At 38.1% G+C, this 14,551-nt stretch overlaps 1 protein-coding gene across 3 annotated transcripts in view; it reads right to left on the reverse strand.

Moving 5' to 3' along the window:
* Window positions 1-14,551, reverse strand: part of RGS17 (regulator of G protein signaling 17) — a 204,302-nt gene that overhangs the window by 27,298 nt on the left and 162,453 nt on the right. The window lies entirely within an intron of this gene.

The following is a 14,551-nucleotide window of genomic DNA, read 5'->3' on the forward strand; positions in this document are numbered from 1 at the left end:
ATTCCTCTGGGTATCACATGTGTCCTCGATCAGAACTCATTTCCATGTTATTGGTTTTTGCATTAGGTTGTTTAAATTAGAGTCTTTCCTCCATCATATCCCCTCCACCCCTGCAGTCAAGCTGTTGCCTTTCCTCAGTGTTTTTACTCCCCTCGTTTGTCCTCTGCTTGAGGGTAGTGGTTTTTTCTCCTTGATACCTGCAGGTTGTTCAGGGACATTGCATTGACACTAATGGAAAAGTCCATTACGTTCGATTGCACCACAGTGTATCAGTCTCTGTGTACAATGTTCTCCTGGCTCTGCTCTTTTCGCTCTGCATCACTTCCTGGAGGTTTTTCTAGTTTAATTTATTTTTAACAAGCTTTTCTTTTCTTTTTTAAATGTATAACTTCTGTCTTAGTATCAATTCTAAGACAGAAGAGGAACAAGATCTAGGCAATTTAGGTTAAGTGACTTGTCCAGGGTCATACAGCTACAAAGTATCTGAGTTCAAATTTGATCCCAGGTCTTAGCGATATCAGATCTGGACCTCTATCCACTGTGCTATAGCTACCCTTTTTATTTTATTTTTTAAATCTCAGTTTCATATCTATAGGTAGCTTTGGTTTCTATTTTTTTTAAACTTCTTGTTTATGATATTTGACCATTTATCAGTTGGGGATTCTAAAGTTGTTTGAAAGGGAATATTGGAAGGGTTTAGCTGAGTTGCTGCCTATACTTTACCACCTTCTACCAACTCCAGAGCCCTTTCCCCACAACAATTCCATGAGCTAGGTAATGAAAGTATTTTTACACTAATTTTCCAGATTAAAAAAATCAAGGCTCAAAAAAGTAAAGTGACTTGCTCATGACCACACAGCTAGGACATTTTAGGGCAAGAATTCAAGTTCAAGACTTCTAATTCTAAGTTTACTGTTCTATTATATACTGCTGAAACCTGAGATATGTGCTTTCCTAAGTTTCAATATCTCAATGGAGCATCAAAAATTGCAGGGTGTCACAGACACCTTGAACCAAAAGTACTTATATTGGCATATCCCTTAGTGATTGATAAGGACTTGGGCCTCTGTGGTGGTATGTCTTATGATCACCTGTTGGTAAGGTCAAACTTTATAAAGACCTCTGTCTCCTAGCAGAAACAGCAAGGGGTTGATCGAGTGCAGACATGAGATGTGAGGCTTGCTTAAGTCGAATTAACAATCCACTTGCAGTTTTTACATAGTCTTCCTTTACCATTAGGACACAATAAATGGAAAACATAGGATTTCTGTAACTGGTTAGAGGCTTACTCTTTCCTCTCAAGTCTTTTGATTTTTATTCCTTGATCTTAAACTATACTCTTCAACACTTGATCCACAATAAAAGGTTGTTGGATTTGTTTCCTTCTGATAGATTTTTATTCATGTAGTCTTTCAAAGTGCAAGTCTTTTGAGAATGTGCTCTCTATTACCTTGATTCAGCAAGCATAATTTTTATATAAAGAATCATAGCCTAAGCAGGGGTTATTTTGTATAAAACAATATGTAGATATTGTGGCGCATGTATTTCCAGTTTTCTTCTGAGCACGTTGGCAAGAGTCCTTTGCCTGGATATGATGTTGATATATAATTCTGTGAAAATACTCAGAATAATCAATAATTTTAATATGGTTTCATTTTATGAAAGCAATGGTCATCCATATGTGAATCTACTCACACCAGGCTTCCTCCAAACATCTGACCAGATGAACTAAATTGCCTGACCTTTAATTAATTCTTTGTCAGCTCAATGCTGAATTCTCTGGTGTGTTGCTTTGTTCTCTTTTCTATTATTTTAAATTCTGTGGTTCTCAAAAATGGATATTATTGAAAGAAGACATAAAAAGTTATGTCTCGTAAAGAACATACCACAATGATTATTAGAGATGATGTAGTGACTGTTGATATAAAGAAATTAGGAGTTTCAAGTCCACAATGAATCAAGATCAGTTGAAGTACAAAGGAAGCATGATCAAAAATGAAAAATACCACCAAGAACTGACAAATTTTTTAAACAGTCTAATTCATCCTCAGGAAACAAATGAAAACCTTCAGAGGAACATGGCAGCTGGAGGGACCATCACTGATTCCTCTTCTTTCTAGCATAGGCTTTTTGAAGTTGGAAGAACAGTGAGAAACTAAATGAAAAAAAAATAGCTTCTAACCTTTGCTATGAAGAAAAAAAAACAATTCTCAGTGGTTAGACTATATAAAAATTGTTGTACTGAAGATCAAAAAAGGGTAATTTTTATTAAGGAAATAGACCTTTCCATTTAAAGTTGTTACTGAAATTATTATTAAAAAAAAAAACAAAACCAAGTAAATCTATAAGATTTAGGCATCTTCATCATACTGTAAAATATCTACCAAAAAAAATATCAGAAGATTAAAAAAATCATTATATGTGGATACTTTGTCACCACTGAAGGAATATGAACCCTGATAATAATAATAACATGAGAATATTAAAATAAGATCACAGAAACAGCTAGAATTTATATAGTATTTTTACATTTACAAAATGTTTTACATGATACCTCCTTTGATCCTTACAACAACCCCGTAGGGTAGGTGCTGTGGTTATCCCCAGTGTAACAAATAAAATGTGGTCTGGTGGCTCAGCACCAGAGTTATAAGCATTTATAAATGAAGAGAGAGAAAGAGAGGGAGAGAGAGACAGACAGACAGTCAGAGACAGACAGACAGACAGAGAAAGAGACAGAGAGACAGAGACAGACAAAGAGACAGACAGGGGGGAGAGAGAGAGAGAGAGAGAGAGAAAGAGAGAAAGAGAGAGAGAGAGAGAGAGAGAGAGAGAGAGAGAGAGAGAGAGAGAGAGAGAGAGAGAGAGAGAGAGAGAGAGTGCCTTCCTTGCCAACTGGTTTTCAAATATCATGTCTTCTACCCTTTCCATGGTGACATTCCAATGGCTCTCCCATGTTCGCTAGGGACACCTAAACTGACACTGGCTTTGCCATATTGTTACTCACACTGATACTGATTCCAGGGCTAGACTGTCTTAGAGGTCAACGACCCCTAAATAATTTACTTCACACACCAGTTCATAGATATGGAAACTAAAATTTAAAGAGGCTTAGTCATATACCTTGCCCAGGGTCACACAACTAAGTAAAGCTGGAGGCAGGATTTGAACTCATGTATTCCTCACTCCAGATCTAACATCCTATTCACTATCATCTAACTACCTGAGAAATATGTTGATATGTTGAGAAGCAGAATTCCAGAATGATAAAATTCTCAAACTGAGGAGAAACATATCAATATGGCATTTTACCATTTACATATCTAAGAGCTAGGACATTTAGTCAAGATATGGTGATAAACATGCTTCAGTGGCCTAGGGACTTACCTGATTTAATCTTCATTGAAAAGCTAAGAAAAAGAATCAATTCTAGAATTGAAGAAATAAACTGTTCATTAAAGGTACTCAGTATTCCATAGAAGGTATATAGCATATTCAATGTTTTTAGAAATTAAAAAAATTTGTAATATTTATTTAGCCATGTCGCAGGTAATTTGTACATCACTCTAAAGGATATTGATATTAGAGGTTATTCCTTTCTTTTCAGTGACATGTAGTATTGATGCATCACTGGATAGAGCTTTGTATTTGACAATTATATATGTTATATTTGGTTTGATCAAAAGATGATCAAAAGATCAAATGATCCCTTTAAAGTCATCCTAAAACATGGTATCTAAGATATACACACATTGGCAATATTGAGATATGGCACAGTTCTGCAATATATTTAGCAATGTTTTCATCAGTCTGTTGTTTCTGAGTGGGACAATCAAAGCTCTGAACAATAGTAAGAAGTCCACTTAAATTTTAATTCTGTTCTTCTCCCTTTTCCACCACTCCCCTCCTCTCTCCAATACAGATAACAGTATACATAGGGTGGGAACCCTGGTCTCCTTGACTCTGAAGTCAGGTCTCCTCACAGTGGGGAGCTGCATTTAATGCCCTTGATAGTTCCCTAAATTCCTCAAATATTTTACTTTTGAAATGAAACAGGGGCAATGAATAATATTATGGTAAATATTTTCATACAGTAAACAGTCCCTAGATTTTGAGGGTCTCAATATGTTTATTTTGGGGCTTTTAGCCTCTCCCCACTTCCCTTCTTCCCAACATAGAAGTAAATTTTTATATAGGAATCCCAGGGATTGGGCTGACCAATTTTAAACTCCCTAAAGGATCCCTAAAAAGTCTCCCAGGCAAAAGCTATATTCAGTTGTTTACCGGATTTCTTCAGCAAGGACTTATCTATTTTAAACAATGTTACATCCTCTTTAGCAGAATGTGATTAGCACAAAAAAGGGAAGAATAGGGAGGTATTCAATACAGTTTTATTCATATAAAAACCTCTAGACTTTCCTTCTTTAAATCAGGAAACTCAAAAGGTACAAAATATTAATGAACCACAGAGGAATTCCCCATCTCTATTGCATCCCAAGATTAGCAAATCTACAAAGATGATAGATAGCTATGGGCAGGTAAATGATACCTAGGTCTGGAGTTAGGAAGACTCATCTTTCTGAGTTCAAATCTGGCCTCTTATACTTATGAGTTATGTGCCCTGGGGGAAAATCAATTATGCCTGCTTGTCTCTGTTTCCCCACAGAGAAGGAAATGGTGAACCACTTCAGTATCTTTGCCGAGAAGGCCCAAAGGGGTTGAAAAAATAATTTGAACAAGACAGAAAATTACTAATAAATGAGATCTCAAATATATTGTGAATTCCTTTCCAGCTGAGATAATTTCTGGTTTTTGAAATTTTATAGCACCTAGCACAATGTTGATCACAGAATAAAAGCTCAATAAATATTTATTGAATGGTAATATTTTACTTTTTTGTCCAAGAAACTCTAAGTAGTTTAAAGACAGTTAAATATGCGATAGTTGGAGTTCTAAGGGACTAAGGGGGTAAAATCAATTGTGACAGGTCCTTTCTTAAAAAGAAATACAATTCTTATTCTCTTTTAGGACCTACAAAATATTTCTCTTATATGATGTTATATAATTTAATAACACAAACTGTTTTCTAACTATATATTTCCCTTGCAAAGATCTACTTCATTCTTATCTCCACAGAATACTACCTTTCTGCACATGACACTGAGTCTAGCCCACTTTATGTAACACCCTCATGAAAAATTTTACAACCCTCTTTTTAAAAAACATTCAGTCATTTAAACTAAAATATTATGGAATTATAACATTTTATAGCAGAAAGGTATAATTTAGATCTCTGATCTAAGACTGAGACTGCGATTAGAACTGAGAATTTCTGATCCCTAGATCACTGCCTTTCTCATTATACCTTGCCTGGGGGGGGGGGGGGATGGGGCTTGCAATTTAATAGAACTCTATGGTGAATCCTTTTGTAAAGTGGATAATTATCTCCTATATTTCATTTTTGCACAAATATAGGTTTTCACAAAGGAGCTATGCATATTTCCATAAGGATATGGGCATATTTTGGCAAATGACATATATACAAACTGGAAAAATATAATAACAACAACAGTAATAATAACTGGCATGTGGCACCTTCAGTGTGTCAAGAACTATGCTAAGGATTTTACAAGTATTATCTCATTTGAACCTGACAACAATCCTGGAAAGCAGATGCTGTTATTATCCAGTACCATATACATGCAGCAACAGGCAAATTAATGTAGAAAAAATTGCATATTTCAGGACTGGGGACATGCAGTATATAGAATCTGGTGGGATAAGCTAAGGAAGATTTCAAAGAGATGAATTTTGTATGGTATCTTGAAAGATACATAAGTAAACAGGAAAATTACTCAGTGTCTTTGGATCATGGTTTCCTTAAAAAAAAAAAAATCTAACATGGTTATGTATGATGGGGAAAAGAAAAGTAGAAGAGTATTCCAGTTGGAGAAATGTAATATGTAAAGTCAGCAGCAATCAAGTGATGTGCAGGGCCCAGAAAGCCTTGGTTTATGAAAAATATATTTGACAAAGTAAGAGGAGAATTGATATAACTTTGATGCTAAGGCTAAAGAATTTGGGGTACTGTAATAGGCATTAGGCAGCAGCAGGTATAGGATCTTAAGCAATGACATTTGAGAAAGATTAGAGTTGAGACCTCATTGTGCCACAGATACAAAGAATTTAGAAGCCACTGGAAATGATTCACACAGATTTTGGGCCATGGATTCTGACAAATGCTTCTGTTTTTGTAATATTTACAAACATGCCAAATGCCACCATATTGGTATGATTGTGAAATATTGGGTTGTGCTCATATTCCCAGCTCTACAGATGGTAGAATATGGACACACATTTGTGCTAAAACCATACAAGGTAGACGCTCAGTAAATGCTAGTTAACTAACTTCTCTGTGCTTGTGAATTACAGTGCATATGACTGTCATAGCAGAGTCTAACGCTACATGAAGTCTTGATCCATGGAAGGAAACTAAAATTTATTAATCTCTAAGTGATACATTAAGTGAATTGCCTTTTAGCATTTCCCTTAGAAAAAATGTCGGATAAAATCTGGAGTCTTGAGTGGATTGTGACTATATGCAAGGCAAGATAAGAGAGATTCTATATTGAAGAGAGACCAGTCTCCAGGGGAGACCAGCTGAAGAGAGACTGGAGGAGGGGCAAAAAAAAAAAAAAGCTGAGAATTCTGAGAAGCCTATTTCTTTGGAGATCTGCTATCCCTTTTGAAACCCTGAATACCTCCACTAAGACCTTCAGTTACAGCAGCCTAACACCCTCAAGTGGGATTGTGAATTTGGACTTTTGAATAAGTCATCCACAGACCTTTGTCTTGAGATCTCTCTCTCTCTCTCTCTCTCTCTCCCCCCCCCCCCCCCATATGTCCCTGGACTCATACTTTCAAAATCTAGCTAGTTGGGAGTAGGGACAAGAAAGCAGTTGGCAAAAGGGAGAAGTCAGGGCTGAGAAGCCTGTGACTTTCTGGGGGGGGGGGGGTCAACCTGCAAGAGGGGAAAATCTGTAGGGCTACCCTTTTTTATTTAAAAAATTTTTTAAATAATATTTTATTTGATCATTTCCAAGCATTATTCATTAAAGACAAAGATCATTTTCTTTTCCTCCCCCCTACCCCCCATAGCTGACGCGTGATTCCACTGGGTATCACATGTGTTCTTGATTCGAACCCATTGTCATGTTGTTAGTATTTGCATTAGAGTGTTCGTTTAGAGTCTCTCCTCTGTCATGTCCCCTCAACCGCTGTAGTCGGGCAGTTGCTTTTCCTCGGTGTTTCTACTCCCACAGTTTGTCTTCTGCTTATGAATAGTGTTTTTTTCTCCTAGATCCCTGCAGATTGTTCAGGGACATTACACCGCTACTAATGGAGAAGTCCATTACGTTCGATTATACCACAGTGTATTAGTCTCTGTGTACAATGTTCTCCTGGTTCTGCTCCTCTTGCTCTGCATCACTTCCTGGAGGTCATTCCAGTCTCCATGGAATTCCTCCACTTTATTATTCCTTTTAGCCCAATAGTATTCCATCACCAACATATACCACAATTTGCTCAGCCATTCCCCAATTGATGGGCATCCCCTCATTTTCCAGTTTTTGGCCACCACAAAGAGCGCAGCTATAGAATATTTTTGTACAAGTCTTTTTGTCCATTATCTCTTTGGGGTACAGACCCAGCAGTGCTATGGCTGGATCAAAGGGTAGATATTCTTTTACCGTCCTTTGGGCATAGTTCCAAATTGCCCTCCAGAATGGTTGGATCAGTTCACAACTCCACCAGCAATGAATTAATGTCCCTACTTTGCCACATCCCCTCCAGCATTCATTACTTTCCATAACTGTCATGTTAGCCAATCTGCTAGGTGTGAGGTGATACCTCAGAGTTTTGATTTGTACCTCTCTGATTATAAGAGATTTAGAACACTTCTTCATGTGCTTATTAATAGTTTTGATTTCTTTGGCTGAAAACTGCCTATCCATGTCCCTTGCCCATTTATCAATTGGAGAAAGGTTGGATTTTTGTAAAATAGATTTAGCTCTTTATAAATTTGAGTAATTAAACCTTTGTCAGAGGTTTCTATGAAGATTTTTTCCCAATTTGTTGTTTCCCTTCTGATTTTAGTTACATTGGTTTTGTTTGTACAAAAGCTTTTAAATTTGATGTAGTCAAAATTATTTATTTTACATTTTGTGACTCTTTCTATGTCTTGCTTGGTTTTAAAGTCTTTCCTCTCCCAAAGGTCTGACATGTATACTATTCTGTATTTACCCAATTTACTTATGGTTTCCTTCTTTATGTTTAAGTCATTCACCCATTTTGAATTTATCTTGGTGTAGGGTGTGGGGGGTTGATCAATTCCTAATCTCTCCCACACTGTCTTCCAATTATCCCAGCAGTTTTTATCGAATAGTGGATTTTTGTCCCCAAAGCTGGGATCTTTGGGTTTATTGTATACTGTCTTGCTGAGGTCTCTTGTCCCCAGTCTATTCCACGGATCCTCCTTTCTGTCTCTTAGCCAGTACCAAATTGTTTTGATGACTGCTGCTTTGTAATATAGTTTATGGTCTGGGACTGCAAGGCCCCCATCATTTGTGTTTTTTTTTTCATTATTTCCCTGGATATCCTTGATCTTTTGTTATTCCAAATGAACTTTGTTATGTTTTTTCCTAAATCAGTAAAGAAATATTTTGGGAGTTCAATGGGTATGGCACTAAATAGATAAATAAGTTTGGGTAGGATGGTCATTTTTATTATATTGGCTCATTCTATCCATGAGCAGTTAATGTTTTTCCAATTGTTCAAGTCTAGTTTTAGTTGTGTGGAGAGTGTTTTGTAGTGGTGTTCATATAGTTCCTGTGTTTGACTTGGGAGATAGATTCCTAGGTATTTTATTTTGTCTAAGGTGATTTTGAATGGGATTTCTCTTTATAGTTTTTGCTGCTGAGCTGTGTTGGAGATATATAGAAATGCTGATGACTTATGTGGGCTTATTTTGTATCCTGCAACTTTGCTAAAGTTGTTGATTATTTCAATTAGCTTTTTGGTTGAATCTCTAGGATTCTTTAAGTAGACCATCATGTCATCTGGAAAGAGTGATAACTTGGTCTCCTCCTTGCCTATTTTAATGCCTTCAATTTCTTTTTCTTCTCTAATTGCTACTGCTAGTGTTTCTAGTACAATGTCAAATAGTAGAGGTGATAATGGGCATCCTTGTTTCACTCCTGATCTTATTGGGAATGCATCTAGTTTATCCCCATTGCAGATGATATTAGCTGATGGTTTTAGATATATACTGTTTATTATTTTTAGGAATGCCCCTTCTATTCCTATGCTTTCTAGTGTTTTTAATAGGAATGGGTGTTGTATTTTATCAAAGGCTTTTTCTGCATCTATTGAGATAATCATGTGGTTCTTGTTGGTTTGCTTGTTGATGTGGTCAATTATGTGGATGGTTTTCCTAATGTTGAACCAGCCCTGCATCCCTGGTATAAATCCTACTTGATCATGGTGGATGATCCTTCTGATCACTTGCTGGAGACTTTTTGCTAGTATCCTATTTAAGATTTTTGCATCTATATTCATTAGGGAGATTGGTCTATAGTTTTCTTTCTCTGTTTTTGACCTGCCTGGCTTTGGGATCAGTACCATATTTGTGTCGTAGAATGAATTTGGTAGAACTCCTTCTTGGCCTATTCTGTCAAATAGTTTGTTTAATATTGGGATTAGTTGTTCTTTGAATGTTTGATAGAATTCATTTGTGAATCCATCTGGACCTGGGGATTTTTTCTTAGGGAGTTCTTTGATGGCTTGTTCAATTTCTTTTTCTGAAATGGGGTTGTTAAGGTAATTTATTTCTTCCCCTTTTAGTCTAGGCAATTTATATTTTTGTAAGTATTCATCCATATCACCTAGATTGGTGTATTTATTGCCATATAATTGGGCAAAGTAATTTTTAATGATTGCCTTAATTTCCTCTTCATTGGAGGTCATGTCCCCCTTTTCATCTTTGATGCTGTTAATTTGCTTTTCTTCCTTCCTTTTTTTAATTAGATTGACCAGTACTTTGTCTATTTTGTTTGTTTTTTCAAAGTACCAGCTTCTTGTCTTATTTATTAAATCAATACTTCTATCACTTTCGATTTTATTAATTTCTCCCTTAATTTTTAGGATTTCTAGTTTGGTTTTCTGTTGGGGGTTTTTAATTTAATTGCTTTTGAGTTTTTTAATTTGCATTTTCAATTCATTGATCTCTGCTCTCCCTAGTTTGTTAATATATGCACTCAGGGATATGAATTTACCTCTGATTACCGCTTTGGCTGCATCCCAAAAGGTTTGAAAGGATGTCTCGCCATTGTCATTTTCCTTGGTGAAATTATTAATTGTTTCTATGATTTCTTCTCTAACTAAACGATTTTGGAGTATCATATTGTTTAGTTTCCAATTAGTTTTTGATTTGGTTTTCCATGTACCATTACTGATCATTATTTTTATTGCCTTGTGATCTTAAAAGGCTGCATTTATTATTTCTGCTTTTCTGCATTTTTGTGCCATGTTTCTGTGACCTAATGTATGGTCAATCTTTGTGAATGTGCCATGTGGTGCTGAGAAGAAGGTGTATTCCTTTTTATCCCTATTTATTTTTCTCCATATGTCTATTAATTCTAATTTTTCTAAGATTTCATTCACTTCTTTTACCTCTTTCTTATTTATTTTTTGATTTGATTTATCTAAATTTGATAATGGTTGGTTCAAGTCTCCCACTAATATGGTTTTACTGTCTATTTCTTCCTTCAATTCTCCTACTTTCTCCATTAAAAATTTGGGTGCTATATTATTTGGTGCATACATGTTGATTAGTGATATTTCCTCATTATCTAAATTCACTCCTTTTAACAAAATATAATTACCTCCCCTATCCCTTTTGATCAGGCCTATTTTTGCTTTGGCTTTATCAGATATCATGATTGCCACTCCTGCCTTCTTTCTGTCAGTTGAGGCCCAGAAGGTCTTACTCCATCCTTTAATTCTGACCTTGTGGGTGTCTACCTGCCTCATGTGTGTTTCTTGAAGACAACATATGGTAGGGTTTTGGATTCTAACCCATTCTGCTATTCGTCTACGGTTTATGGGTGAGTTCATCCCATTCATGTTCAAAGTTATGATTGTCATTTGTGGACTCCCTGGCATTTTGATATCCTTCCCTAATTCTAACCTTTTCTTCTTTGGCTCTACCTTTTAGTCCAGTGATTTACTTTGAATCAGTCCCCCTTGTCCCCTCCCTTGATGTTTCCCTTTTTAGTCCCTCCCTTTTTCCCCCTCCCCCTCCCCCCTCTCTTTCCCTCCCTTTTTGTTTTCTCTCTCCCCCTCTCCCCCTTGGTTTTCCCTTCTCCCTACCCTTGTTGGGTAAGATAGAATTCAAGATCCCAATGGATCTGGATGTTCTTCCCTCTCAGAGTTGATTTCCCTGAGAGTAAGGTTTAAGTAAAAACTCTCTTCTTCTCCTTCTTATAGGAGTTTTCTTCCCCTCCCCTTCCCATGTGAATCTTTGTGTGAGAAAGATTATTCTATTTGGTCTTTCTTTTCCCCCTATTTACACATTACATTTTTACCACATGTTAGTATACATAGATTGATATAAATGTAGTCCTTATAGAAGAGAATTTGGGTAAAAGAAAAAGATAACATTTTTCTCCTTTTCCCTTTCCTTCATATTTACCTTTTCAGGTATTCCATGCTCTTTGTTTTTCGATATCAAACTTTCCACAGAGCTCTGGTCTTTTCTTTGCAAAAACTTGGAAATCTTCTATTTTGTTGAATGCCCATACTTTCCCTTGGAAGTATATAGTCAGTTTTGCTGGATAGATGATTCTTGGTTGAAGACCCAGCTCTCTTGCCTTTCTGAAAATCATGTTGCATGCCTTACGATCATTTAGAGTGGAACTTGCAAGGTCTTGTGTGACCCTGATTGGCATTCCTTTATATCTAAATTGTCTTTTTCTGGCTTCTTGTAGGATTTTTTCTTTTGTTTGAAAGCTTTGGAATTTGGCAATTACATTCCTTGGAGTTGTCTTTTGGGGATTTAGTGTAGAGGGTGTTCTGTGAGCTCTGTCAGTGGCTGTATTGCCCCCTTGTTCTAGAATCTCTGGGCAATTTTCTTTGATTATATCTTGTATTACGATGTCAAGTTTGCTGCTTATTTCTGGCTTTTATTGAAGTCCAATTATTCTTAAATTATCTCTTCTTCCTCTATTTTCCAAGTCTGTCACCTTGTCAGTGAGATATTTTATGTTCTCTTCTAATTTTTTGATCTTTTGGATTTCCTTTATTGATTCTTGCTCTTTTACCTGCTTGTTGTCTTTGAGTTGACTAATTCTGACCTTTAAAGCCTGGTTTTCCTTTTCAGTTTGGTCAAACTGGTTTTGTAGATGCGTGAATTTCTTTTGCATTATTTCCCACTTTTCCTCCCAGAAGGCTTCCATTTTTTTGATCCTTTCCAATTCAAATTCTTCATGGGTTTGTGGAGAGTTTCCATTTCCTTTGGAAGGTTTAGGAGCATTTGCTTGTGTTTTCTCTTCTATCTCCTCTGTATTTTGTATTTTGGCTCCATAAAATGTGTCCAAATTTGCCCCCTTCTTCTTGTTTTTCTTGGAATTTGGGGGCTTTTGTGCTTCTGTGGAGTCTGCCATCTCTATCTTAGTGGGGAGGACTAGCTTTTCTTATCTCTGTCTGGTATTCAGAGGTTTTAGCCCTAGGCAGATTGTCCGTTCTATGCATTTGTTGTTCTGTCTTTCCCGGAGAAGCCAGGAATTGTTGGTGTTTCCGTATTACTGCCCTCCTCAGTTCCCTCCCGATGCTTCTCTGTTGCCTTACTTCCACGCTCTGAGCCTGGCTCTGCCCTTTCCGAGGGGTGTTTGTTTCTGTGCCTTAACTGGCCAGGAGAACCATCACTCTGAGGGGGGAGGGGCCTTGGCTTCCCAGAGCTCCTGATAAGATTAACTTTCTCTGGGTTGAACTGAGTATGCTTTGAGGCAGGGACCTTTGGTGAGACTCGGATGGAAGGATCCAGCCAGGTTGCTGCAGGCTCCCCCCATTTCTCTCTGTTTCCCTGCTGTCTGGGTGCCCCCGAGACTGGGTCAGGTTGTTTTCAGGATGTGGCCTTCAGAATAGCCAGCTCCCGAAGCCCTTTTGCCAGCCCTGATGGTTACTGTTGTTTCAGAGGACCCTGCTCTCTGAGGGGGAAGGGGCCGTGGCTTCCCTGAGCTCTGAGGGCTGGTGATAGGATTAACCTCAGACTGAGTATGCCCTGAGGAGCTCTGAGGGCTAGTGATAGGATTAACCTCAGACTGAGTATGCCCTGAGGCAGGGACCTTTGTTGAGACTCAGATGGAAGCATCTGGTCAGGGGGTTACAGGCTCCCCTGTCTCTCTCTGTTTCCCTGCTGTCTGGGTGCCCCCTAGACTGGGTCAGGTTGTTTTCAGGAATCGGCCTTCAGGATAGCCGGCCCTGAGGCTCTGAGGTTCCATCTGCTGCCTCAGACTCAGCGCTCTGGGTTGGGGGGATGGGTCCTGGGACCTTCCTTCTGCCTACCCCTTAGGTCTGAGTGATCTCATATTCTGGCTTTTGGGGGGGACCATACCTTTTTCTCCAGGTCCAGGAGGAGGATTCCTGGGGTCTATGCTGTTGTTTGTTTTGAATTTCGGTGCCCTAGGAGCATATAGTTTGAGTTCGGTAGGGAAGGGTTTCCGGAGATCTGAAGTTTAGCTTTCTCTAAGACGCCATCTTGACTGGAAGTCCTCCCCTTTTTTTTAACCCACTTTCCTGCCTGACATCCCTGATATCTCCTTTACTGCTTGAACTTCAATAAATTGATTGACATTTAAGATTTAGGTTTGCGCCAGTCTCTAAACAACATAGTTAAGGGGATTGAAGATTTGGGGAGGGTCATACCTCTTGTAATAGAGGGTGATTTTGGTGGTAAAGAAACAGAAGGGGAAAATGGAGTGTTCTCCCTCTCAAGGTAAGGCAAAGGAGTGGTATCTGTTGTTAAGACTGACGAGGAAAGGAGAAGGAGGGTGAGTCTGTTTGTTTCCCCCTTCAGCCTTCCCTAATTATGTCCCCTCACCTAGCTTTCCGGGTTAATCCCCTCTATCACTTTGTTGCTGTTCAGCAAGCTCCTCTTCCTAGAGGGAAAGGGAAGTCACTTTACTCCCTCAGTTTAAGCTGCCCCTTACTCAGTCTTCAGCCAGTTATAAAAGATCACAAATTTATTCTAATGTAATAAAACAGGATGGAGTGGGAAAGGTTGGTAAGTTGAAGCAGGAAGGAAGAGGAAGAAGGGGTCCCTAACTGCCTAAACTCTTCCCCCTCCAAAGTTGTGAGCAACTTGGGCTCACTGGCCTCAAGACCCAGAAGGGGTTCAGAGTCTTGAACCCTGGCTTCAGCTCTGCCCAGCAGGTGCTTCAATTCAGGTGGGGAGACTGTGGAGATTCTTCTTATGGACTTTTCTTCTGTCTTTATC

Source organism: Monodelphis domestica, chromosome 2 (assembly GCF_027887165.1).
Source record: "Monodelphis domestica isolate mMonDom1 chromosome 2, mMonDom1.pri, whole genome shotgun sequence".
Classification (NCBI taxonomy): Eukaryota; Metazoa; Chordata; class Mammalia; order Didelphimorphia; family Didelphidae; genus Monodelphis; species Monodelphis domestica.